The sequence below is a fragment of the Poecilia reticulata genome, chromosome 16 (assembly GCF_904066995.2).
Source record: "Poecilia reticulata chromosome 16, P_reticulata-male-v2, whole genome shotgun sequence".
Taxonomy (NCBI): Eukaryota; Metazoa; Chordata; class Actinopteri; order Cyprinodontiformes; family Poeciliidae; genus Poecilia; species Poecilia reticulata.
The window spans coordinates 23,036,334-23,061,806 of NC_088845.1; the positions used below are offsets into that span (position 1 = coordinate 23,036,334).

At 38.0% G+C, this 25,473-nt stretch overlaps 1 long non-coding RNA gene across 4 annotated transcripts in view; it reads left to right on the forward strand.

Annotated features, from left to right (window-relative positions):
* Positions 1 to 25,473, forward strand: part of LOC145547695 (uncharacterized) — an 88,116-nt gene that overhangs the window by 39,704 nt on the left and 22,939 nt on the right. For 2 of the 4 annotated variants that reach the window (XR_014083993.1, XR_014083994.1), the window contains one exon: positions 20,674 to 20,942. The exons of the other annotated variants lie outside the window; for them this stretch is intronic. This is a non-coding gene — a long non-coding RNA (uncharacterized LOC145547695). Of the gene's footprint in view, positions 1 to 20,673; positions 20,943 to 25,473 lie in introns of those variants that run through there. 4 annotated transcript variants of the gene reach the window in all.

Here is a 25,473-nt window from a genome sequence, read left to right on the forward strand (position 1 = left end):
ATTTCCTTCTGCCTGTTCTTACAGAGCAAAAGAGTAAGCTGCAAATAACATGAAAATAACACTAAAGCTTAAGCTTATTTTAGACATAAATATAATGTGTGCTAATATTACGTCCTGACCACTGTTTGGATAGCAGTAGCATCAGACTTTCTGCTTGTGTTAGCACTGTGTGCCTGCTTTTAGCTTGTTGAGGACATACATGTGCTGCAAGTTTTGAATATTATCACATAAACGGTTTGGAAATGTTTGTGCAAGGTTTTTTTGTTTAGTGACCTTTAGTGGTGTACACTCCGTGTTGAGGATATCGATAGCTGTCTACAAAATAATTGTCAATCTTTATGATTGTGTATTCCATAAGATGGGTTAACAAAAGCAAAAATGCATTTAAAAGTCTTTCTAAGAGTTTTCCAAGAAACCAAAAATGCATTATCATCACCTGCAGGAGGTAGTTATTAACATTTGGTGAAATACATCCATCCATTTTCTGTACACCCTTGTCCCTTAGTGCGGTCGGGAGGGTTGCTGGTGCCTATATCCAGCTAACGTTTCGGGTGAGAGGAAGGGTACACCCTGGACAGGTCACCAGTCTGTCGTAGCATTTGATGAAATAGTTATTTGAAATATATCCCTCAGATAAAATTGATCTGTATCATGTTTCTTAAGTTTTGCAAATTCTGAGCTTTTTTTTTTTCTGATAATTTAATTTGTATATGTGCGTATGCGATTTCCGCTAAGTCTCGTTTCACCCTAATACTGCATGTTGATAAATTTTAATTGTGGAATCCCCTGGCAGCCATAGGTCAAGTTAGAAGACGTCATGTATGGGTCAGAGAGCGAAGCCTGCCCCTGTTTCGGCAGAAAACTTCGGACACAGACACCTCCTGATCTCATTAGGGGACTAATTAGACAGTGTCACTTTCTATTTCAGAGACACTTACTTTGGCAGTGACTCCACTTGACTGTCTCTCTCGTTTTTTATTATTATTCCTGTCTGAGACTAGAGACTTATTGAGTTATAACCAGATGAAGGCTGATTACTTTACAAGGTAATTAATTGGTAAATTTGATGGTGGGAGGTGAAAATATTCAGAGAACCATTTCAGATGAGGTGGAAAGTTTAATCTAAAGTGTCAAAGTGGAAATATTTGATTTCAGCGCTAAAATGTAAAAGATAAGAAACGCTGACATGCAATCTTTATAGCATTATTTTTAAAGAAAAGTGCTTAAATGAGAGATTTTGATGGATATACATCATGCGAATACGACTTCTTGTGTTTACTGTGCACAGCCAAACAAAAAAAAAACTGAATAAAACAGGTGCGTCATTTTAATCAGACACACAGTGTTGACCAGGTTCCACTCCAGTAGAGTATAGTGCACCAATCTGATGAGGTGACATTTTGAAATCTATTTTTGCCAGCATAAAACTTTCCTCTCCTTGTCCCCTTCACAGCGCCGTGTTCTGTGATTGACAGCTCACTCTTTGGTTTCTGGGAGAGGCTTTGAAAGGAAATTTCCCTCTTCCCTCCCCATGCCTCACCTGCAGCAAGTGAGATGGCCCGGCGCGCGGTAGAGACGTGGCGAAGGCAGGGGGACGAGACATCGCCTCGCAGTGGAAATGGCAGTGTCAATTAAATATCACTTTCAATTTCCTTGTTTTATGATCCCCAGGCTACTAAGCACCAATAATCCCCCCTCGGCAGGCCCTCCTACCTTGTCTTGAGGAAGATTGATTACACTTGTCGCCTTCTATAAAAAAGACATTTACATGAAAATAAGAAAACAACTTCTTTGTTTGCATGGAAGTGAATCAGGGAAAAAAGCAATTCCCAATTTGATTTTCATACAAAGGCGAGGCAAGATAACAATCTCATGGCGTCTCATCTGAGTGAGTTTTGGAGGTAGAGCAAAAAAAAAAAAACGGGGTTGTGGGGGGGAGGGAAGGGGCAAAGACGTATGTAGATTGAATAAAGCTGGCAAATTATTTTCATGCTACATTGATGGATGTTGTCTTCACTCACACAATGAAGATCTCTCAGATCCCGTAGTAGAGATGGCTTGCGACACAAATACTACAAGCAGCGGCCTCTGCTTATTTCTTTTTTCTGGATGAAGCGCAGATTTATAGCACGCAATAAATGCCCGGAAAAGTTTAACTGGCATTATTTCTGCAATTTTTAATTATTTTTTTTGTCGTCAGAGTCCATTTTAATACACACCGTGGGAAGATTAGTGCATGCAGACAACGAGCAGGTGTGCTATGTTTAAGAAATGCTTACTTATTTGTATATTTATTTTCATTTCACCCTGCTTATTGTTGGTAGTAGTATTTCTATATTTCCCTCGTGCCTCATGGAAAGCACCAGCTCTAAGCCACCGCCACCTGATGTTCAGAATATTGCGCAGGTGTTTATTCTTTCCCGGCAAAACTAAATAAAGACCAGAGAGCAGATTTACTAAATGGGCTCCAAAAACGTATGTAAACACAGTTGTGCTTACTGTAACTGATACGACCATACTGCCTCTGCAGACTCTCACAGGAAAAACTGTCTGACTGCAGCTGCTGCCGTGACAAACTGCCGTTTACCGTCATTTCTTTGCAAAAAACCAAACGCTTTCCCCATCTAACGCAAAATGTTACAATTGATCAGGAAAACATATGTCAGCTCTGCCTTTACTTTCTAAGTAAAGGTGTCAAACAGCAGTTTTTCATAATAAATAGGAATTGTTGGGTCCAGTCCAACAACTCAGATATACCTGATTAACTGTCAAGATATGAGCTATTAGAATAGTCTGGATTCATAAAGAATGGGCTTCAATATTTTCTTTATATTATTTTTCCAAAGTTGTTTTCCAAAGTTCCACAGTTTGACAGTCATACTTACACAAAGTAGATTTTCTATCCAGTTGTTCATCCTAGTTTAGCTTAAATTGATGGCCCTATTACTCCAACTAAAAATATTAGCAAAAAATTAAAACACATAATGCCTGGAGTTGTGTTTTATTTGTAATCTTGCTTTTACTAATTGATAAACAAAATCTGATTTTCTAGTATAGGAAGTTGCTTGAAATGTTAAGATTAGATTAATATCTAGTGTTACAAATGCTCACTGTCCGCAAATAAACTGTTTGCGGACAGTTTATTGGGTTCTCTTTGCAGGGCAATTTATTTTTTCATATTTTATTATAAATTTCATCTGCATGTTTTATAACCTAGCAATGGTTTTCAAATGATTTCAAGAAACATTTCAAGCATATCTATTTTTAAGCCCTAAGTCAAATACAAGTAGGCCCATCCACCTTGTCTGAAGATGTTGCCCACATCATCTATATTTGTAAAGGCAACGCTTAAAAAGACCTGGATTTGTGTTCATGCTCAAGTTTCTCTACTAGTTTCAAAAAAAGAACACAAAGTTAAGCTGTTAAATTTATCTAGAAAACTCTATGTGCTTGCATTTATATAAAAGCACGTGAATATGTTCTCCAATTACTTTTCTTGGCATATTAAAAGTAATTCATATACAACACTGCCTTGCAGTGGCCAGATCCAAGGAGATCGCCAGCGGAAGCAGTCGTCTTTTATTATACCAGTTATTTCTACATGAGTGCTATGTTATGTTTCAGCTTTGCTAATGCAGAAAAAAAAAATGGATTTCAAAGAAAAAAAAAAGGAAAGAAACACACTGAAAAAAAAGCGTGAAGATACCAACTGAAAAGCAAACCTGGCTTTTTACTGAGGGAGTTTGACAAAACATAAAGGATATGGGTCGGACGGAGGAGGAAAAAAAAAACAAAAAAAAAAACAGATTACAATGATACGGTCGCACACGGTTTCCATAGGTATTTCTCAAACAGTGGCAGGAGCTGGTGATATGTCCATGCATATATGGTAAACGGAGAGGAGAGATTAGTTAGGCAGAATCTCCTGTGTGCACCTTTAAGTCTGTTGTCAGTGCTGTAGATGCTGTGTAGTAACAGGGTGTGCTGAGCTTGTTTACACAAAGCATAAGAGCATCAATGTCCAATAAGTCGTGTTTCACATGGTCTTTTACTACTTAAACAAAGTCAGACCGGCTACATGAACAGCTCAACTTCTACACACACACACACACACACACACACACACACACACACACACATTCATACACACTAAACAATATTAGGGCTTTGAACAGTGCTGCATTGTTGCGCTGTGTGTGTGTGCCGCGATAAGCTAGGATGCTAATGCCGAGCACAGGGCACTAATAAACAAACAGTGTTTAAATTGGCCTGAAAGGAATCAGTGGTGCGTAGGAATCACCCACCCAGTGCTTCAATGGCTTAATCTTCTTGCTCCTCACTCTTCTTTTGCACATTCTCACAGCAGATTAGGATGTAATGGACACAGGAGGAGACATTAGGATCCTTCATAGTACCACCAGATTTACCTTTTGTAATATTATTTGATGAGCTGCATTTTCATGTTAAAACAAGCACAAAAAACCTGAAAAGTATTAGTGAAATTATCACTGTTTTATTTAATTGTCAAAGTTTTGGGTTTTTAACAATGTTCCTGTTAAACTCAGTGTAACAGACTAATTTCTAAGCTGAGTGGATTTTTTATTTATTTATTTTTTTATTTTTTCTGAATTTAATTAATTGTACCTGCAACCTCACTGAGAGTTGGAGCATTACAGTGAATCTGTGTCTCTGTTGGCTGTCTAACTTTGTAACTGACTTAGTGGCAACTAGAGGGCAGACCTGGCCACTTATGTTCACTGCACCATGTGTCTTCGTCCAACAGCGTTTGAACTTATGAGTGATATTAAGACGATAAATGTTCACTTTAGGTAAATATGCAGATCCATCAATTTTCAAACAATTTCACCTTATCCACATACACCTTGCAAAAATGATTCGCAATCCTTAACCTTTTCTGCATTCTGTTTCATTGCATCCACAAAATTCAGTCTACTTTTTAACATATAGATTAGATCTTGGTTTAGATCTTTGTGATCAATACGCTAAAGCTGATTGACAGTGATCAAAATATTGAAATGATGCAAAAGGTGAGGAAAAAAATGGGCTCAATCATAATTGATATGATAACATTTAATATAACTACTTCATGCTACAATATTGTTCTATCCTAATGTAGGCCATTGCTGTATTAAGTGAAATCCATCTTTCCATCAATTCTGACAAGCTTACTGTCCCTGCTGAAGGAACTTATCCTCACAGCATCATAATGCCACCACCGTGCAACACTGTTCAGTAGTTTGAATAGTGTTGCATCAGATTTTAGACACTTGAAAATGTGTTTTTTTTTTTTTTGTCTTTGCTTCAAAAATGTTCACACATTTTCTTTTAATTTAGGTTCTTTGGTGTTTGTGGTGCCATTTATTTAGTAGCAAATGATTTCTTTTACACGAGAGGTGTTTTTATTTATTGATTCGGTTCTCTGATGGCAATGGGTTTCCTTCATAAACTGAAGTTTATATAAAGGTATTAGAGCAAAGGAGGCTTACATATCCTTATTAATATTTAAATTAAAAAAAGCTATCCATTCTTTCCCTCCCACTGCGACTACTGCACTATATGTTGGTGCATCTAAAAGAATCTAATAAAACACAAAATGTTTGTGATTGTAAAAGTTTATTGCAAAAAATATCCTTTTACTGTTTCAAATTGTATTTATCTTGAAGATTTTTCCCAATTAGGGTAATGAAAATATGAATTCTGTATTTTTCTAGTAGCCTACATGTTTTTTTAAATTTTTTATTTTATTTTCTGATTCACGAGCAGAATTCCAGCCGACCATTACAACATAGGAAAACTATTAGTCATGTGTTGTAAAGTATTAGCCGTTGGGCCATTTGAGGACATGCATTGGAGAGAAATAAACAAAACAAAAAAAACAATCTTGGTCCTTCCGGTAAACGATTCATCCTTTTTTTTTTCCCAGAGCCCCCCCGCCCAGGTCAACTCTTCATGGTGCCTGTTTGGTTTCCAAATGCTCTTTTCTCTTACCCCCTCTCAGGCAAGCCATAGTGTCCAAACTTGTCTACATTTGATTTTCGTGTTTTTGTGCGTCGTAGATGTCCTTTTAAAAGGCCCGATCTCAAATAAGTCTTTATTCTTGTTTTGTACGCTCATATTCTGTGTTTTCATGAACTCTGGCCTCAGCCATGGCAACAGCTAGAAAAATGTTAACGTTGATTGACGGGATTTAAAAAGGCTCCCTTCCCTGGTACGCATTTCAAACACTTTGGGAACAATGGTGCTTGGTGTGATTGAATTAATGAGGTATTGCCAACTGTCAAAAGAGCACACATACTTTACATAAACCTGATTATCTTTGCGTGGCAGAAATAGAAGAAAAGGAGGAAGCAAGGGAGAAGGAGGAGGATCGAGGTATGAGGAAGGAAGAGGAGAGTTTTTTTTTTTGGTGTGGCCAAAATGACATCAAAGTTTGGATATTAAGACAGAATATTCACAAATTAGAGATAATTTGTTGTTTCAGGCTCAGACTTACCACTTCCTCCCGCATCACTCCTTTGACAGTCCGCCGAACACACAGACTTTAACAAATCTATTCAAAGAGCATCAGGCCCCAAGAACAACACACGTTTTCACAAGCCAGCAACCCCAAGCAGTGTTTTGTCGGGTCGCCATTGTTTTGCTTGAACCACACGGAGACCTCATCGTCTCTCCGACCTCAAGCCCCAGGAAAAGGAGCAGCAGTGCCCTTAGTGAACCCATGAAGTGTCACCCGGAGTGACTGCCAAGACTCGCTCTTATTCTACTAACCCATTGAAACAGAAAAATAGAGTGGAGGAGTTGAGGGTGGGAGAGATGCTGGAAGAAGAGTGACGGGATTGGGAAAAAAAAAGGTTCGCTGACTGAAATGCTCACCAGATCAGCAAAGTGAACCCTCGGAAACGTGAGCTAATTCACTATTTAATCCTTTTAGCTGCCATTCCCCCCACCCGTCCCGACCCCCCCATCTATGCCTCTGCTGTCCTCGCTCAGCCCCCTGCCTTCGTCTCCCTTTCTCTTTATTCTCCCCACCTCCCCGTCTTTTAAACCCTCTTCTCCAAGCAAAAGTGTCAGCAAAAGTTCTTGTTGAGCAGCAGAAGAAGAGGCCGTGCCGACCGAGGCTTCCGGGAATGATTTCGTTCAGTGTGTGTTGCCTAAGTGGTAGGTGTAAATGTGAGGAGTGCTGAGTGTGTAGGCTGCTCCTCTACCTCTGTGGGTTTTTCTTTTTTTTTAGCTTGTGAAAAGCTCTGACAGCTGCTGTTAGATTTCTTGAGTTGTCAAAAGTCATCTTTGTTAGTTCTCCCAACCAATGAATGGCAGCGGATTAAAAAAAAAAAAAGAGGCGGGTTCGCACATCAAGCTGTAGGTGGGCTTTGCTGCGAGTGGTTTCCATGAAGAAGAAAAAGGAAAATCTCATAACATTGCTCCAGGGGCCTCTGAAAGGAAAAGAAAATCACACATTACTCCGGAGGCCCCTATTGTCTTATGCACTAAATCCAAGCATATCAAATGCCTACAGATCCCCTCCTTCTTGCTTCTGAACTTAAACGTGAGAGCCTGCACAGGCAGATACAAATTGACTCTCATGCTGCGAGGTTGCTGGAACATAAATTGAAATGGGAGGCATTGTTGTCAGTGAGTAATATACTTAGCATTATTCATAAAACAGAGAAGAAGAAAGAATGGTTTCTGGCTGCCACTGAAAAAGATTGCACTTGAATGTTAAGACGACAGTGGAGTTACATATGGCCTAATGTGGATTCTTTTTCTTTTTTTTATCTGCTTGCAGGAGTCAGGAGTATATATCCTCAGGGTTGTATCCACATTGGGTATCATTGTACTGATACCAACAAAACAAATGACAGCCGTAATGACGTATTACTATCAGATTAGTAGGCAGTACAACTTTGAATATATCATTGTGTTGATGCTTTTCTTGCTAACTTTTTTACTCCCTAGAAATAAAAAAGATGTGCAATGTAACATCTTATGGGGATATTTTAGAACCATCTGCCATTACTAAATTTAAGATAAAATATTGATTGGGCAGAATATTCTCATTCATTTTGTGAGGTGTCCAATAAGATAAACGGTAAGACTCATTTGTATTTATGGGTTGTGTTATGAAAAGGACAAACAAAACAAACAACAAAAAAAAATACACAAGCAAAACATGTTTTTTCTGTATTGGAGAAAAGAATACAGAACAATTATTTATAGAAGTCTTAGTTTAATTTGTTTCTAGCTATGGACCAAAGTCAAACTTAACAAACTGAGTTTTTTCACCGAGGCATTTTGTGCCAGTGAGCCAAAGCAATTCTTCTGTGTAAGCCATGAAAAGGTTGGATTAGACTTGCTTATATTATTAGAGTTGATATGTGTTTTTGTCTGATTTGCGAACTAGCTGTTACTTTTTATTCATTTATATGGAGGGCAACTTCATAAAGGATCATAAAAGATGTTTGTTAGGAATTCTTCTTGAGAAACCACAGTGGTAAAATCCTCTGATTTGTGTGGACTACAATCACTGCAGCTGTAAAGCTGTAGCTTTATTAATCAGATGCACTCAGTATTGATCAATCTGAACTTGTATCTTTCAATCATGGATTAAGGATGACGATTCTCCATGTGCGCCAATATCTTGTTGCTAATGAATAATTGTGCTGATGTTTTGTTCTGCCACTATTCACATATGAAGGGACACATTTTGCCTTTTGTCTCTAAAATTGAAGTCAATGGAAAATTAAATTGTAAGAACCTAAAAATATGTTTGAGTGATAAGATCAGTTTATTTCATACAGAAAAAAAGATATTGTAGAATCCACATAAAGTATCATCTGTCTTCATTTAGAACATTATAAATAACAGTTGGACTTCTCTAAATCATTTATGTATTACACAATTAGCATAACTTACATTATTTCCTAACTGTTGCTTAATATTTACCTTACTAAATATATCCAAATAATTACGTAAAATTTCTTAATTAAATCATAATTAGTCTTTTATCAGTGTGTAAAGTTGTTTTCGTTTTAGTTTCCTTGAATGAGTTTCTTTCAAGACTTTTTCTGAACCGTATAGAAATATGGTTCAGCTGTTCGTTCCCAAGAAGTTCCTCTGGTTTTATTTCCCCACACAATCATTTGATTGAAATGCTTCATACAATCTAGAAATCTTATTGCCAGTATCAACCTATTTGTGTGTTAGCCTGAAAGTACTAGGTTAGTACTATCCTATAAAATCTTAATGTGGCGCCTAAACTGGTTTTTAATGATTCCATCTCAAACATCTCAGGCTCAACAAACTGCAGCCATTTATTTTTTTTTTCAGGCTGTCATAGGACTCAGCAGTAAATTAGACAGAGGGCTGAGCAACAACTCCTTGACTTTTATTGAGGCCTGGGTCTAATTGTAATTCAGGGGACCAGAGCTTTTGTGTCACTGAATGCTTCATTTGCAGTTTGCAGTTTGCATGAACCCAGGAGACATTAACTCGGTCCTCTTCTCCATTCATTACAATGCTATTAGTCTCTGCGAATTGATCAATATATCATGTATAGAACATCTTGAATGTGGACGTCTGGCTCCTTTGTGAGTCCAGAGATAATGGTTTCCCCATTCAAGCTGGCTTGTAGGAACATGGAGATAAAGCAAGGCATAGAAGAGTTATACCGCTTAGAGCTATGGAGAGGGAGCTATCTCATCCAGATTATAAGTGGGTGAACTTAAAATGCATAAAAAGGGACAGTTTATTGTGAGGGGAAGAACAGCTCTGGAGGAGGATGTAAAGATCTGAGACTCAAACTGGCACCTTTTATTCTCCTCAGGCATTCAGGAGGAAAGAAATTCATCCATTCTCCTTTGCACGGCCTGATTGAGCTGTGCACGCTGTGATGCCATGCCAGCAAGTGCCGAAAAATAGAGCAAACATTGCCGAAATTAGAAGTTTAAATTTCCTTTCCCGTTTTTCTGATGTCATTTAATAAAGAAATGATTCATGCTTGCATCGCACCCGTTGTTGGTTCACACAATGAAAATGGAGAATAAAATAATCTTGAAATCTGGAGATCAATTTCTTTGTCTGATAGAAAACCATCAAAATTCCTTAAAATAAAAAAAATATAATTTAGGAAGACCCTAATTTGCTGCAATCATTTGTTTATTATGTTTAAAAAAAACAAACAAAAAAAAAACTAAAAAGCTTTTGTAGCATAAACCAACCTAAAAAAAACAGAAACACAAACCACCTGTACCATTTTGTTCAGGTTGGGTGATGTAGAAGCTGCAGTATGTAACTTTGATTAAAACAAATAAGATTTCTACGTATTTTTGTTAAAACTATCACCACATTGTCACAGTAAAATAGAAGACACAACTCCCAGTCAAGTTACATTTATTAGATTTGAGATTTAATAATTTTTTCCACACAGCACAAGATTGTTTTGAATGTTTTTTTTCTTGTTAAATGAAAAACAACTTTTTGAATCCCAATGTTTAGGTATGGAATGATGCATTGCAGAAAACATCAGATTTTTTATCCTAAAAATCAGGGACTAAGTGCAGAAGGCATAATGAACTTTAATAAATGACACAATTTATATTCTTTTGGGGGAAAAAAAGACACCATGAAACCATTATTACTATGTAGGTGTGTTAGCTAGCATGTTGTGTGGCCATATCAATTAAATGGTCACACGATTGGATCTGTCAACAAAACATGGTGGACTTAATCTTAACTTTGAAGAAAGCGCCAAGCTTTGCTGTTCTTTGTTTTTACTTTGGGATTCCTTAGAATCTTTTCAAAAGTCAGCCTGGAAAACCTCAAACACAGACATGGCAAAATGCAGGCACATGTATGTATCGATGAGCAGCAGAGATAATATTGCTTTGACCAACATACAAATAAATATCTCTGATTAGCGTTGGTTTAAATGATCTATGCCTTGCACCATCTAAATTATTGTGTATTTAGTCTGTTTCAGTTTGGGATGTAATAGGATACAATGCACATTGTCCTGCAACAGAAGCAGCCTTTCAGTGTCTCTCAGTCTTTCTGGGCCTCTTACTTTGTTAGTCCTGGAGAATTGATTTTTTTTCCCCAAACACACAAATCAAAGGGCATAATGATTGGGTTGCAAAGAAAAAAGGTATACATGGCGTTGTAATCAATTTGACTATTAACTAACCGATGTTTTTCTTCACTCTACAAGAGTTTTTACTTTTATGTAATGCATTAGGAACACACAGCGGACTAATGACAACAATGTTATACAAAAACAAACGCTAAATTTGTGAACCCTTTGTAACTGAAATAAAAAAAATACATTTCTAGTTTAAAATAGTCACAACCTCATAGAGAAGCACTTGATCTTATAGCTTATTTCTGATCGCCAGTTTTTGTAAAGTTTTGACAGATATAACCCATTTTTTTTATTTCACTTTAAGAACTATGATATGACATAATATAAGATAGACACTGGTTCTTTCATGGGCAGAGGTAACAACACGTAATTTGACTCTATTGCTTTAAAAACAAAGAAAAGACTTACCAGGTAAATTAGGTAGTTAAATAACTGGTAATTAGCAGTGTGTGTTGCTAGCAATATTAATACACAAATTTGAGTAAGTGACGATGTAAAAAGAGAGGAAGCTCATAATTGAGCAGAAAAAAAAAAAAAATTCCTATTGTTAGCCTGCCTGTCATGGACTCTTTATTTGAGCTTTGGCACTCAAGGTGCTGACAGTCAAGCATCTAATTGGCACCTGATCAACAGAACATATTAAAAAAGACAGTGGGCCAAGCACATCATAAGAGAACGTCAAGCTGAAGCTTTATAGTTCCAGTTCACCTTCTCATTCTTTCTGCATGTTTGGCAATGCTTTACATGTAGTGAAGGTTTGCAGAGTATGGTAATCAGTTCTCTATGTAGGGTTGGCAGAAGCCCATCTCTGACTGCCTTCATGGCGAGGCCTGTGTAAGCTAGTATGGGTAACTTGTGCACTGGAACTGAGGCAAATGATGCTAATTGCTGCACTAGTTTGGTGGAGGGAGTGTGATTGTTTGGGGTGGTATATCCCTCAATGGAAAAACGAGGCTAGTCATCATAGGAGGCAATCTGTTTGCCGATAGATATTGAGACGAGTTTCTGCAACTTGTTACCTTCCCATATTTCTGCAGTTTGGGACTGAAGTGTATTCTCCAAAGAGAGTTGACCTTACAAGTACAAGCTCATCAGAGAGACTAGTTGCAGAGATTTGGTATTGATAAAAGGATAAATTGTTTAATAACTAATATGTCGTGTCTTTTGAACTTCAGTCACTCAATGTTGCTGTTGGGTTTCAAGCTGTGTAAAACACTCAAATGCAATTTTCTTGCATATGTAGCAACATTTAAAGGGAATCGAGCAATATGGATCTATTTCATTCCTTACCAAGGAGTATCGTTGCAAAAAACGAAATCGGCTAACCACATATTTCCATAATCTTTCCTATATGTGTATTTATTTACGCTGTCTCTAATTTAACTTAAGTGACCTTAACTCTTCTAGTGGAACAGCAGGGCAAATTACATTGGCGCCTTACCCTTCTCCTTACGTTTCACAATCTATCCATCCTCTATCACAAAGGGAGCTCACCTTGACAGCTCTTCCAGTCACCCTTTTCTAAGTGGATGATTAAAAAGAAATAGAGGGGTTTTACTGAAGGCTGGTATGCGTGGCATCCCAAGAGTCCCTGCTCCAAGCTAGCCAAGCAGGGCGGGATACATCTGTCCTCCAAACAAGCCAAGCATCCTTTATTTATTTCTGCTGAAATATTGATGCGTGTTATGAAAGGTTTAAAATAATGTGTCTGCCTTCTTTGCTTTGCGCCAACATACTGTTTTCTAATGCATAAATAATTCCTCAGTTGGTCACTGCTTGGACTCTGGGTCGCTCACATTAGGTGGGGTGTATCCACTGTATCACATTCTTTCTGCCTGAGAGAAAATACCCTTCCCTTGTAATTTCCTACACTTATACAATCGGCGGTGACAGTAAATAATTGATGTATGAATTTAAGCCTGAAACTCCAACACAATATGACTTCATGTCAAGGGTTAGTCCCTGAAGATCTGGAGCCAAATCATCTCACAAAATGGATTATTCCTGTCCACGGAAGGAGCATTGTGTTTTGACTTCCTACCTTTCATTCCTTTCTCTATTGTTGCCCTAAACTTGTTTCAATATAACCTTTTTTCAAAGAATAATAATACTTGGTTGAAGGTGCCTTCTCGCCTGACTGCTAATAATAATATAACTGGGCTGTTATGGGTTTTTTGGGGGAAATAATTTCTTTTTTTTTTTTCCACACTGATTTAATTTTTGATTGTGTTTTTAAAGAAATGTAATTCTTGTATGACCAAATTTTCTCATCTCTTTATATCTGTCATGATGTACAGTTATGCCAATACATTTGTTGGCCTGATTCATTTATAAAATAGGTGAGGAGATACAGGAGATAAAAGGTGTTTGGGGTGAAATAGTAATTTCCCTCTGTGTCCTGGAATTAATATGTGGCAAGTACAGCTGTTTTCTGTACTGAACAGTTAAAGCACATGTCTGTGGTAATGCTTGATTGCGTATAATACATTATTTGCAACACTGGAGACAGTGCGCAAGTTTGTTTTATAAAGATATAAAAGGTAGTGATTCGTAAATCATTTAATTGCCATAATACAGTATTTTTTACTAAAAAAAAGCTACTTTTGTTATAAGCTGCTTCTTTGTTTATACATCTGCATATTTTTTTTAGAAACCACAGATATGCTTCTTTTTTACTTTTCCTTTTTTGTACTTTTACATTTCCATTTTTCATATAGGCATGAAAAAATTGAATTTGGGTCACATTTGCCTGCTGCCAAAAAGACACACAGGGCAGACAAACACGCACGCACACACACACACACACGCACACCTCTGAAGACAATTTAGAGAGAGTAATCAAGCAAGCAGACACATTTTTGGACTGTTGGAGTTTGCTGGTGTACGATGAGAGAAACCGCACATGCAGAAGAAGAACCTAGGGCATCAAAATGGCTGTAGCAGGGTCTTATCCTGTCACAAACCAGTTGAGGCTTTAGGTCTACATGAGGTATTGAATCTTGAGCTACAAGCAATAAAACAACTGCAAAGACATCGTAGCGACACATTACAAAAGCAATGTTGAGCTGCCTTTCATAGGCAGAGATGACACAATATTCATACAAACTAGATTATAAAGAGGATGAGCAGTTTGTCAGAAAGAGTAACTAGTAGTTGGCCAACGGACCTTGATATGACAACTATTGTTATGATTCTTTTTGTCAGACCATCTTGCATATTATTGGGGAAAAAAAAAATAGAAAAATCCCCCTTAGACATTTTTTTAAAATGTCTGTGTTAATCACAGAGTGAAAGAAACATATATTGTTTTAATATGAGTTTGTCATTTCCCAAAGCCTCTGGGGGCTTCTCCAGACATTTATCATGAGCAGAAATGACCCCAGGATCTGGCCCGACCTCTGTAAAGCTGTTGGATCAATTGCATCTTTACTTGAGCCGCCCCCCACCCTCCCTCCTACTGCACTGGCTTTGGAAACAAGAAGTGCTTGGGGCTACACAGACGTCCTGACCGCCAGTCTCTCTTTAAATTGCGTTAAAGTGTATGCGTGTGTGTGCTTGTGCGCGTGTACATGTGTGTGTGTCTGGGCACCCAAGTGTACCCTTGACCACCTTGCACTGTAATCACCACACACATCTGCCACCTGCCTTCTCTTTCTCCCCCTTCCTACGCTATTACTTGTATGATCTCAACAGTGGATCCTAATGTCTCCAGCCATGATTAATCTGATAAATAATAAATATATCAATCTAGCCTCCCGACAAGGACTAATTCTTACCAGCAGGAAGGCACAAGCCCCCTTAAACTGCTGGTTGCAACTGCCAAATTAATTATTTAGTGATTAATTCTTTAGGAAATGGGGAAAGTTTTGATTAATGCTGTCCAGACATCTGTCTTCAGATGTTTGATGTATGTCAGAAAATTTTACCCTCGCTGTCTCTCCTCGGGAACTCATGTGCACACACCGAAGTACACATGTAACAAACACACAAATGCGCACGCTGTTTGCACACGCGCCGCTAATCACACACATCCGGGGTTAAAAAAAGAGATGTTTTAGTTCTTATGAAGGAAGCCAGAGGCTACTGTCACTGAGATCAAATGCTGAATATCTCACAATAAATTACAGCTGAATCTCTGATGGCCTTATCCTTGAACCCTGAACATGTCAGCTTTGGATAACACCCACCCACCCCTTTATGCGTCCATGTGCACATTTAAGTGAGTTTCCGACCGTATTTACTAATGGAAACCTCTACGGCCCCCCAAGTCGCTATTTATTTTTTATGAAATCAAATTGTCATTTCTCTGTGCTGTTTGCTCTTCAAAGGAAAATGTATATTTATTTTTATTTTTTTTTGTTGGATCAAACACAATTATAGTGAACTATATACTGACACATTGAGAACTGAAATAATAATAATCAAAAAAAAAAAACAAGGGACACAAAGAATGATGAGAATCCATCTTGGATGTCAAAGATGGAGCAGTACCTTTTGCATCACTGTTATTTTACTTTTGTCATCAAATTTTAGATTATGAAATGTTTGTTAAATTTTGTCACTCTTGCATAGCGGTTCTCAACATGGGCAGTACCTCCCCCCAGGGGGCGTTTAGAGGACGGCAGGGGGCGGACATTTTTACAAAAGGGGGGCGCTGGGATGCCTTTAGTCGAAGGTAAACTTTACACCTTAAATGCACAACAATGCCAGTTTAGACTTTGAGCAACTTGGTAAAACTGTATTGTGTAACATTAAATCATGCTTGGCTGCAACTGTATCGATGGCAGCTCTTCTTCTATTCAGTGTTTGTTAGCTTCTGTTAGCTTCTTGGCACAGCTCCAGTCTCCTGCTACTGGTAGCTAAAATCACGATACCCTCACTGTGTATCCCTCTGAAAAATTAACCCATTTAAATAAAGAAATAAAGAAATCCCTCCATGGGTGATGCCACGATAGAGAGCGTTCATTTTATAGCATTAACACCGGTGTTGTAAGTGGTCCGGTATGAAACGGGGGTGATGGAACAACACAGTACTTTTAAATTTCAATAATCAGAATGCAGAAATTGTTTCCGTTGTTTTAAAAGGTTTATGTCAGTCTGCGTTTTCCCCATCGATACGTTTCCTGACCGCCCTGCACCTTAGGGGGTTAAAAAAAACAAAACAAAAAACAAGGCGCACATTGCGCAAACCTCTGAAACAGGAAAAGCGGGACATAAAACGGAGCGACGAACTAGATGTGAATTATGGCATAAAAACAGAGAATCCGACGCTGAACAGAGAAAAATCAACACATGACGTGAAACACATCATGACGATTAGGCGGCGCAGCAGGTGATGAGTGAAGATCACTGATGGTGAGTGTCAATAAACGATAAAATAAATCTAGAAACAGGAAAGAAACTAAAGTGGACATAGAAATAAACCAAGAGAGGATAAAACTAATCAAAGGAAACTAAATGCAAATGAATGAAGAACAAAATGCAAGAATAAACTAAGAAACTAAAGTAAACATAGAGGAATAAACTTGTATGGCAATACCTTACGAGCAATAATTAATACAGATTAATTAATTCTGTCTCATGGCATTAAAAGGACCTGGAACTTTTGTTTTTCCACTGAAAGCTCTGGTTTACACAATAAATGCCATGTGAGTGAAGTTTTATGGATGATACTCTGATGTCCCATTCTCCTGAAGGCAGCACAGAGCTGCACCACCAGAAACCAACAGAAACACTGAAAAGAAGAAAAGTTATGATTAATGTAGTTACAGTTCTATCCATGTTTTAATGTTGCAGAGCTCAGTCGTTTTGCAAATAGTTCAAAGTTTAAACTGGCATGTTGAACATCTTTTATCTGGTCATTTTGTGCAAGATTTAACAACTAGAAAATGGCACAAAATAAGAATATTTTTTCCACTCTGATTTGCTGCTGTTAGGCCTACCAATTTTAACTTGAATGTTCGTTGCATTTTTCGTAGACACCTGTGAAAATAACTCCTATTCCCATGGCTTTTTTGTTCTCTGGGAAATTATTTTTGATGATAAATACAGAAACAAGCATAAAAATCAAAACATCTACAATAGTGATAGTAATATTAATGATAAAATAATGGTCTGTGCAAAGTAGCCTGCAAATTCTTTGGTGGGGAGCGGTGAGGGACCTGGATGAAGGCTAGGGGGGCGCTGGCCCTAAAAAGGTTGAGGAACACTGCTCTAGCAGGTTTTTTCTCAAGTATTGCTCTATATTTTGTCTTAAACCATGGTCCACCTGCTGAAGGAAAGCCTCCCCAAAGGGTGCTTCTGCTATGATTTATGCCAAGCATAATTAGTTTTTGATGTACTGTAGTTTTCGGTTATTGATTTTCCCCAAAATGCACAGTTTTGCATTTTAAATTAAATGCAAAAAGTTTAATCTTGGTTTCTTTTCAACCAGAGCGCCACCTTCTATATAATTAATGTGTCTTCCTTGGCTTCGGGCAAACAGACAACAGAAGTTGTCATGGCCTTTTTTTTTTTCTTTCAAAAATTGCTTCCTCCTTGCATCTTGTCAAGTTCTATTAAGCATGTCATCATTTGGCCTCTGTTGGGTAAAAAAAGTATGCTTGCTTTTTTGTATTTAAATATTGCTATACGCTGAATGTAGTAACTTGTCTTACAGACTTCATCATTTAAAAACAAAAGTTTGAAGTTTTTTTTTTTGTTTTTTTTAGAAATTATTTGTTCTTTAACAATAGCATTCTCCACATATTAAACTGTAAACAGTGTTTTGTTTTCTGTTCTGTATTTGGAGCAATGAAACATAATTGGAAAAATCAGTAATTTCCTGGTATAACAAAACCAACGAATGCTGCACAGCATTTAATTAAAGCTGTTAGCATTTAAGTGTAAAAGTCTCCCTCACTCTTTGCTAAAAACCAACCTGCCCTCAGGCTGAGCGGAGGAGACCTGGCTTTAATAGGGCCAACAACCTGACAAATGTCTTCCATGTCCACAATAATGCATTCTCACCGAGACAAATGCCCAGTCAGAGATACAGATATATAAACTCCTGTTGTCCGCAAAGACCCACACACAATTAAAAACAGACACAGGCGGTCAGAATGGATGTTTTTGGTGGGAAAGATAGGAGGCCGGCAAATCACCGTCAGAATGACATACAGCATTGTCCAACCCAGCTTTTGGTGGTTGTAACAAGCATCAGGACATTAAGGCAAACAAAAGCAGGATTGGGAGTGTCATCAATCAATCACCTGACAGTTGACTTCAGTTTGTTTGTCCTGCTCTCTGCATAATACGTGATTGGATCTCAGCTAATTAGATATTGGGTAATCAATCATTGCCAACAAGGCACTTGGCTGGTTGAGAGGAAATCTCCCTTTGCGTGTGCCTGTTGTCATGAAATAAATTAGATATAAAAATTATTTAGTGCCAGCCAAAAGGTAATTCCCAATAGTGAGCTTTCCAACCGCTGCCTTTGTGCAAAAGAGACACATGGTGAGGAAAGCAGGGGGGGGGGGGCACACTCATGTCGCAACCAATTACTGAAATATTCAGTTGAGGAATTTACATAATAAATGAAGCCATCAAATATTAATATATTTGCTTAGGAGGATGTTTTACTCTGCATAAACACATATTTAGCAATGTTTCCACAATGAAACAAGCGGTTTTCCTATATGAAACAACACAGGCACTATTTACTCTTTCACACGTTTTAGCTGATGTAATATACCAAAATAAATACATGACGCATGACAAAATACAAACATAAATTAATCTACATGGGTGAAACTCCAAAGGTTCATGTATTCCGAATAAATAATAATAAAAAACACACTCCCGTGATGAAAAATAGATTTGTTTAGTCAGCTTTGGTCACTTCAAAACTTAAGTGTGTTATAACGTGTGGTTATTGGTGGTGAGAATGAACGCAGGAGACCCCAGATGTAGATGAAAATGATGAATTTATTGAAAAAGGCTCAACAACAGTCTAGAAAAGGCAGCACGGCAGAGAGTATTGCACACGGCTAATTACCGGTAGCAAGACTGAACATGGAGCAAGCTAACCAGGACTTAAACAGTTCTACTGGAGAGCAGACACAGACAACAACTGAGATAAGACAGGACCCGACAAGAGACAGAGACAACAGGTGGACTTAAATACACACGGGGTAATCCAGATCTAACAAAGTGAGTCATTTATGTTGTTTCTAACTCTGATAACCAGCCTGACAAGAGGCCTTATACTTCCCAATTTCTTCAAAATAGAAATTTAAACTCTGGTGAGGGCTAACTGTGCCAATTAGACCCCAACAGATTTTGTAGTGTCACCATTTGTCACCAATTTTTTTTTATTTATTTATTTTTCTGTCAAAACGCGTCCTGCCTGAGTTGTAGGGCTTCTCCGGGACTCTGAAGGTATATTGTTTGTTGCTCTTACCTGTCTCTTTTTTATTTATTTTTTTTACCACAGTCGGGTTCTAGATAAGATATGCAAGATACGAGTCTCCAGTAGCACTATGAGGAAACAGCAGCACAGAACTACACATGAGAAGGAAAATAGAGGAGTGAGTGTGAAAGTACAGCTTTGACAGAAAAGTACAAGCAAAGGAAGAAAAACATTAGGAAAGTGAGTGATGGTGAGAAAAAAAAGACTGTTGTATAAGACACGGGAAAAGCATTTTATTTATTTAATTTTTTTATTTTTTCCCACATAAACCCAGACTGTAAGTAAGCAAAGCAGCCAGCTGGGCCGTAGTCTCTCAGCAGTGTGTCGGAGCCTGTCACCAGCACTGCCATCGAGACAGCTACAAGTTTACAACAGCTGCCGACTAATGTTTGATCAGTGATAAAATATGCCGGGGTGACAACACCATGCTGCCCATGCATTTGTGGAGGCCTCCTGCATTAAAGATTTAGTGGCTGGCAAGTATATAGACGGCCCTGATGGTCCCGGTGCTGCCGCTGCTGCTCCCTGTCCTCTTTCGCTCCCCAAAGGGTTTTACCCAGAGACGGAGACAACTTCACAAGATGTCAGGCACCATATCTGTTTTCTCTTCAGCGGGCGAACCTCCTCGCAGTAAAACCACCTCTCACGTCAGCTTTTGTAGCATGTGTACACTGTTCAGGCCTTTAGAAGAGAACAATTCGGTAGAAGGTACAAAGACGACAATACGGAGAGTGCTGCAGGAAAGGGAGTTCACCCCTCCCCTTGTTTCATACCTTTTCTTACTTTCAGATAGGATTTGTGCTACATCTAGTGAGATAAATAGCTAAGAATGTATACATTTATAATTTTATTTTCCCCACCTCATTCTTACTTGATCCTTTGCTTTAGTACATGAGAGAAATAAGCTCAAAATTTAGATGTGTTCATTTTTAAAATTTCAACTCATCAGTATGACCCGTTTTTTTTTTCTTTTCATTTGTCTAACTCTATTCACCAAACAATGTTTTTGTGTGTATGTCTTCTAATAAATTGTGCTTGATATTCTTGATTCTTCTTTTTTTTTTAGCTCTGTTCCGAAGCACACTCAGCATCTGGTTATCTATTGGTTTGCAGTGAAGCCAACAGCACTGGCACGCCAAGGAGAGTCTCCTAGTAAATGTCAACTGTCAGAGAACTGAGGCCCGCTCATCAATCGCCCTGCCATGGAGATCTGGGCAACAAAACCCCCTCCAGAGAGAAGGAGAGAGCAAAAGAAAGACAACACAATAACACAGAATAACTGAATGAAGTTGTGGTCAAAAATAAAAGAGGGGAAGAGAGACAGAGAGAGAGAGAGAGAGAGAGAGAGACTGTGCGAATCAGATTTCCTTTCCCTTGTGAAAACGTCCTCTGACAGTTTTGTAGCTGGCAGTCAGAGCAGACTCTGATTGCCAGAGTGCATTAGAGGCCTTGTGTGTAATTTGACATCTTAATATTGAAATAGTAATGCATCCTCCCACAGTGTAAATTGCCACCTAGTAATTGGATTCCACAGACGCGGTGCAGGGAACCAAGATGTCCTTGTGAGTATTGTAATGCTGTGTCACAGCTGAAAAGAAAGAAAAAGAAACAGAGACAAAACTCTTTAAAATTGATAGAGGTTTCTCATAATAATAATGTAATCATTGATAAACTGCGCTCCTTCCACAGCAGACGTCAGATCAACGTTTGGAATATCAACCAGGCAACAGACACCTGTGCAAGCAAACGCAGCATTTATGTGCTTTGTCCTCCTTGTTCAGCAGCAGCTACTTACCCACCTAAATAATTCAGTCTTGCTGCGAATCAGCATATCTTACGGCATACTTAACATGCCAGAAAGAGCAACAGACAAGTGACAGAAGGCCAGATTCAATTAGGTCTTTTGTTACAGACAATAGGGCAACAAATTCATTTTGTTACCATACCTGTGTATTGTGAGCCATCAATTTTGTAGCCGGCTTCTCTCACCGCCTGCCCGATCCTTGCGTTTTTGTTTCACTAACGCCGCTGATGTCTGTGCCTACTCCCTTTTCCTGCCTCATTTTATCATTTCACGGTCATATGCAGGTATCATGTAATCGTGCGTGTGCGTTTAAATGCCCCTTTGTTTGTTTGCGTGCGTGCGTGTGCGTGTGTACATGTCTGCTCGGCACCAGGATAGTGTTACCTGAGATCAAGTGACGTGGAGCCTCGAAAAGAGCAGGCCATTCTTTAGGGTCGCTGAGATACTGCCGGCTAATTGGATGAGGTGTAAGTCAAGCCAACAGGCCTCAGACTTTGATGTGACACGCCGAGAAAGAGAGAGAGAGAGAGAGAGAGAGACGCACAAAGGTGCGCCACACACATTGGTGTTTGCTCCAAATGCCAACCCTTTGTAGCCACCTCCACCTGTTTCCGCGCACACACGCCTAAGCCCGTGTGCTATGCAAATGATGACAATTCACTTCATTTGTGGGGCTTCATTAATATTGCAAGTACTTCTTCGCTTCCCTCATGTCCAACTACTTGCTTTTTTTTATTTGGGCTCCCTTGTTTGTTTGCCGTTTCTTTGTACACAGGAAATGCTGAAGATAATTGAAGCTAAAGTGATCTGTTCTCTGTTGTTTTTGCTCCACAAAATGCCTAAATGAGTGGATATACGTGCTTGATGAAATGACGAAAGGAAAAAATATCAATATTATCCTTTAAAAGAAAAATATTTTACTTTTGTAGGGTTTAGTTAGACATGAAGTGGTTCAGTATTTGTGAAATCAGGTTCTTTGATTTATGTTAAATGAAGCTGAGAAATTGTTTATGTATATTTTTTGAAGTAATAGCATAGCAGTATTTTGGAATGATTTCACATTCCAGATATTATTTTCCACTATTTCTTTTCTCTTGTACAGTAAATTGAAGTATAATTATTTAGCTTGTCTGTATATCCTAATTAGATCACTCGTAATCACATAACCCATAACTGCAATTAATTATTAATATCAGATAAGCATTAATTCACATGACTACATTTCCATAAGAAATCATTTTTAGGTTTCCATTTTCTCAGCCAAACAATGTCCATGTTAATATGCATTTTCTAAAGGCCTCATTACTCTGCTTGATTAACTGCAGCTGTATAATAAGGCTGTATCCCAAGTCTGTCAATATTTTAAGTTTTGGTTGTTTTTAAATTGTTAGAATCATCTAAGGTCTAGCATTTCTGTCCAGCTATGTTTCAGCCTCTCTGCGCCTAGAGAATTATATATATATATCACTACAAACTAACTGTGAAATAACATCTTTCTCCTAAAAGAGTGATAAAAAAAATGACTAACAATTTCACAGATGCTCATTTCCAAAATCATAAGTATCCCCTCATTACTATGGGTGGTGTCCATGCAGATTCTTATTTTAGCTTGTAAAAGTTTAACTCAACATCAAAGCTGGCCTTTATCACCAGCTGCTTAATCCTGTCCCCGTAGTTCAGAACTCACCATAAAATGTTTTTTTCTTTCTTTCTGAATTTAAGGAGAAATGAAAAGAAAATGCTGATTAGAATGTAGAAGTGTCTTCCCTCTGACGTTATATTCACTGATACTAAAAGATGAAACTTGTCATCAGTAGTTAGCTCTTTTAGACTAAAGAGTATGGAAGAAAAAAAAGCTGGGGGAGAAAAGGGATGCGAGAGGTGAAGTTACAGCAACAGCTGGTGTATTCTGGGATCCTGGCCAGGATGTACACTCTCTCTTTCACTTCCCATCTGCTTTCATATTACCTACTGTCTATGCACCCTCCTGCTGTGCCCTTATCTAATGTACATCTTATTGTACATCAAGTATGTGCCCGTTTCTCCTTTAGTTCTTTGTAACGTTTTCCAAATATATTTAAGTAAGAGTTAAGAAGGAACACCTGCTGCACAGTATTGTGTTAGTTCTAGGTGCTAACTCCCTCTGACTGTCTGATTAGGTTGCAAAATTACAACAGAAAAACAACACTTAAAGATCACATTAATTATACATTTCAATTTATAAACTGTGTATGCTTTATATAAAGTAGGGTTAGGACTTTGGGTTTATTGAATTTACAGGAAAAAAAGACAAACAGCACTTGATGGTGCTTTTCTATCACTAATACACACACTCCGTCTCAGCAGGTGGCAGTGTTGCAGCTAGTCTGGTTTCCAAGCAGTTAAGAAGAAGCACAATGATGGGGAGAAGGCCACACTTTCTTTGGTTTTCTTTGTCAAGCTGAAAGTTTCTTTGCAGAAATTCCCAATTCCCAATGATGACTTAACAAAAAAGTAAGGCTGAATGTTAATTGTGCAACGATAATTTATTAAGTCATTTTTTTAAACTAATGTGGCACTGTAAGCAATTTAAATGTCATGCAGAATATATTACTCCAAACTCAAACACAACATGTAATGGTTAATCTAATGACATGACTGTTTCAGTTCGAGCATATATCTCTATTCAGTGACTCTCACCATTAAAGTTTATTTGATTTGAAAAAACTTTGCTTTTTGTGTTAGAAATCGCTATTTTGAAAATCAAAAATGTTACTCACCAAATTTAATTGATGGCAAACTTTGCAACAGAAAGCTGCAGAGGGTTAAAGAGTGAATATAAAAACAAAGTAGAATCAATTTTGCAGATACCCTTTGGAGGACGAAACAAGAAGGAATTGGAGTAAACCATCATACCGCCAAAAAGCGACACAAATATTAACCTTTAAATTGTTGCTGTGAAATTACTAAAGCGATGTCAGCACCTGCTCACATCCTGCTCTTAACACTCTGCATATACAGAAACTTGTTTTTTTTTTTTGTCAGGCCCACGCGTTAATGCCATATTGTTATTTTAAAATGTCACAGAACAGGCAATGTCATATTCAATGTAATTATGATGGGAACACGGAGTAAGGACTAACCCCTGCGTTCTGCGCTTTCTTTGCAAGGTTCAATTGTCTCTGATTTGGAAATGTCTTTCTAAATGGTAAACATCTCAGGAAGGCCATTGTACACTGGAGCTCAAACTGACACGTTTCGCATTGTGAAAATAATCCTTTTAGAATGTGTGAAATAATTTTGGGCCTGTAATCCCTGAAATCCTCACTAAGTATTGCTGCCTAAGAAATGGATGCAAATTTCTATTTACACAAGAAAGGAGGAAATCATTAAGGGTATTTCACTCCATGGGTAAGATGACATGCAGCTGGCAGTAAAATGCTAAAATATATTTAAAAAAATTAAAAAAAAGAAGAAAAAAACCAACTCCTAACTGCCTTCAAATAACTCAGTAACTTGCCCTGCTGGTATTTGCTGTTGGCTTTAATCTTGTGCTTGTGTTCGTAATCATTGAAGTAGCTGTACAACTGCAGGGATTTCTTGATTCAGAATGCTGTTTATTAGCTTGAACCATCTGGGCAAGGATCTTGTGATTAATTGGGGTGAGGTGCCCCTGATATAACAAGGTCAGCCCTCACCAAGCCTTCTCCATTCTCTCTATTTAAATTAGTTAGAGGGCTAGAGCCTTGGGCTGACGCACACACAGAGACTAGGAAACAAAAATGTCTTAGAAATAATATGTTTTTGCTGAATCTGAGAAACCAAGAGAAATTAAGAGAGAGGGAACAGTAGAAGGGATGACAGTCCAGCGTAGTAATAACTCAGTGTAGGCGTTAATTGATTGAAAATTAAACTTTTACTCTATTTTTTTTAGATCTCTGCCTTCTTGACATATATCACACACCAATTTAAAAGCAGCTATAGTTGCTGAAAGAAGAATTTACAGAATGTGCAACCACCTCTATTATATACATATATTTTTGCCATTTTTTTTTGTATTATATATAATTTTATGGTAACCAG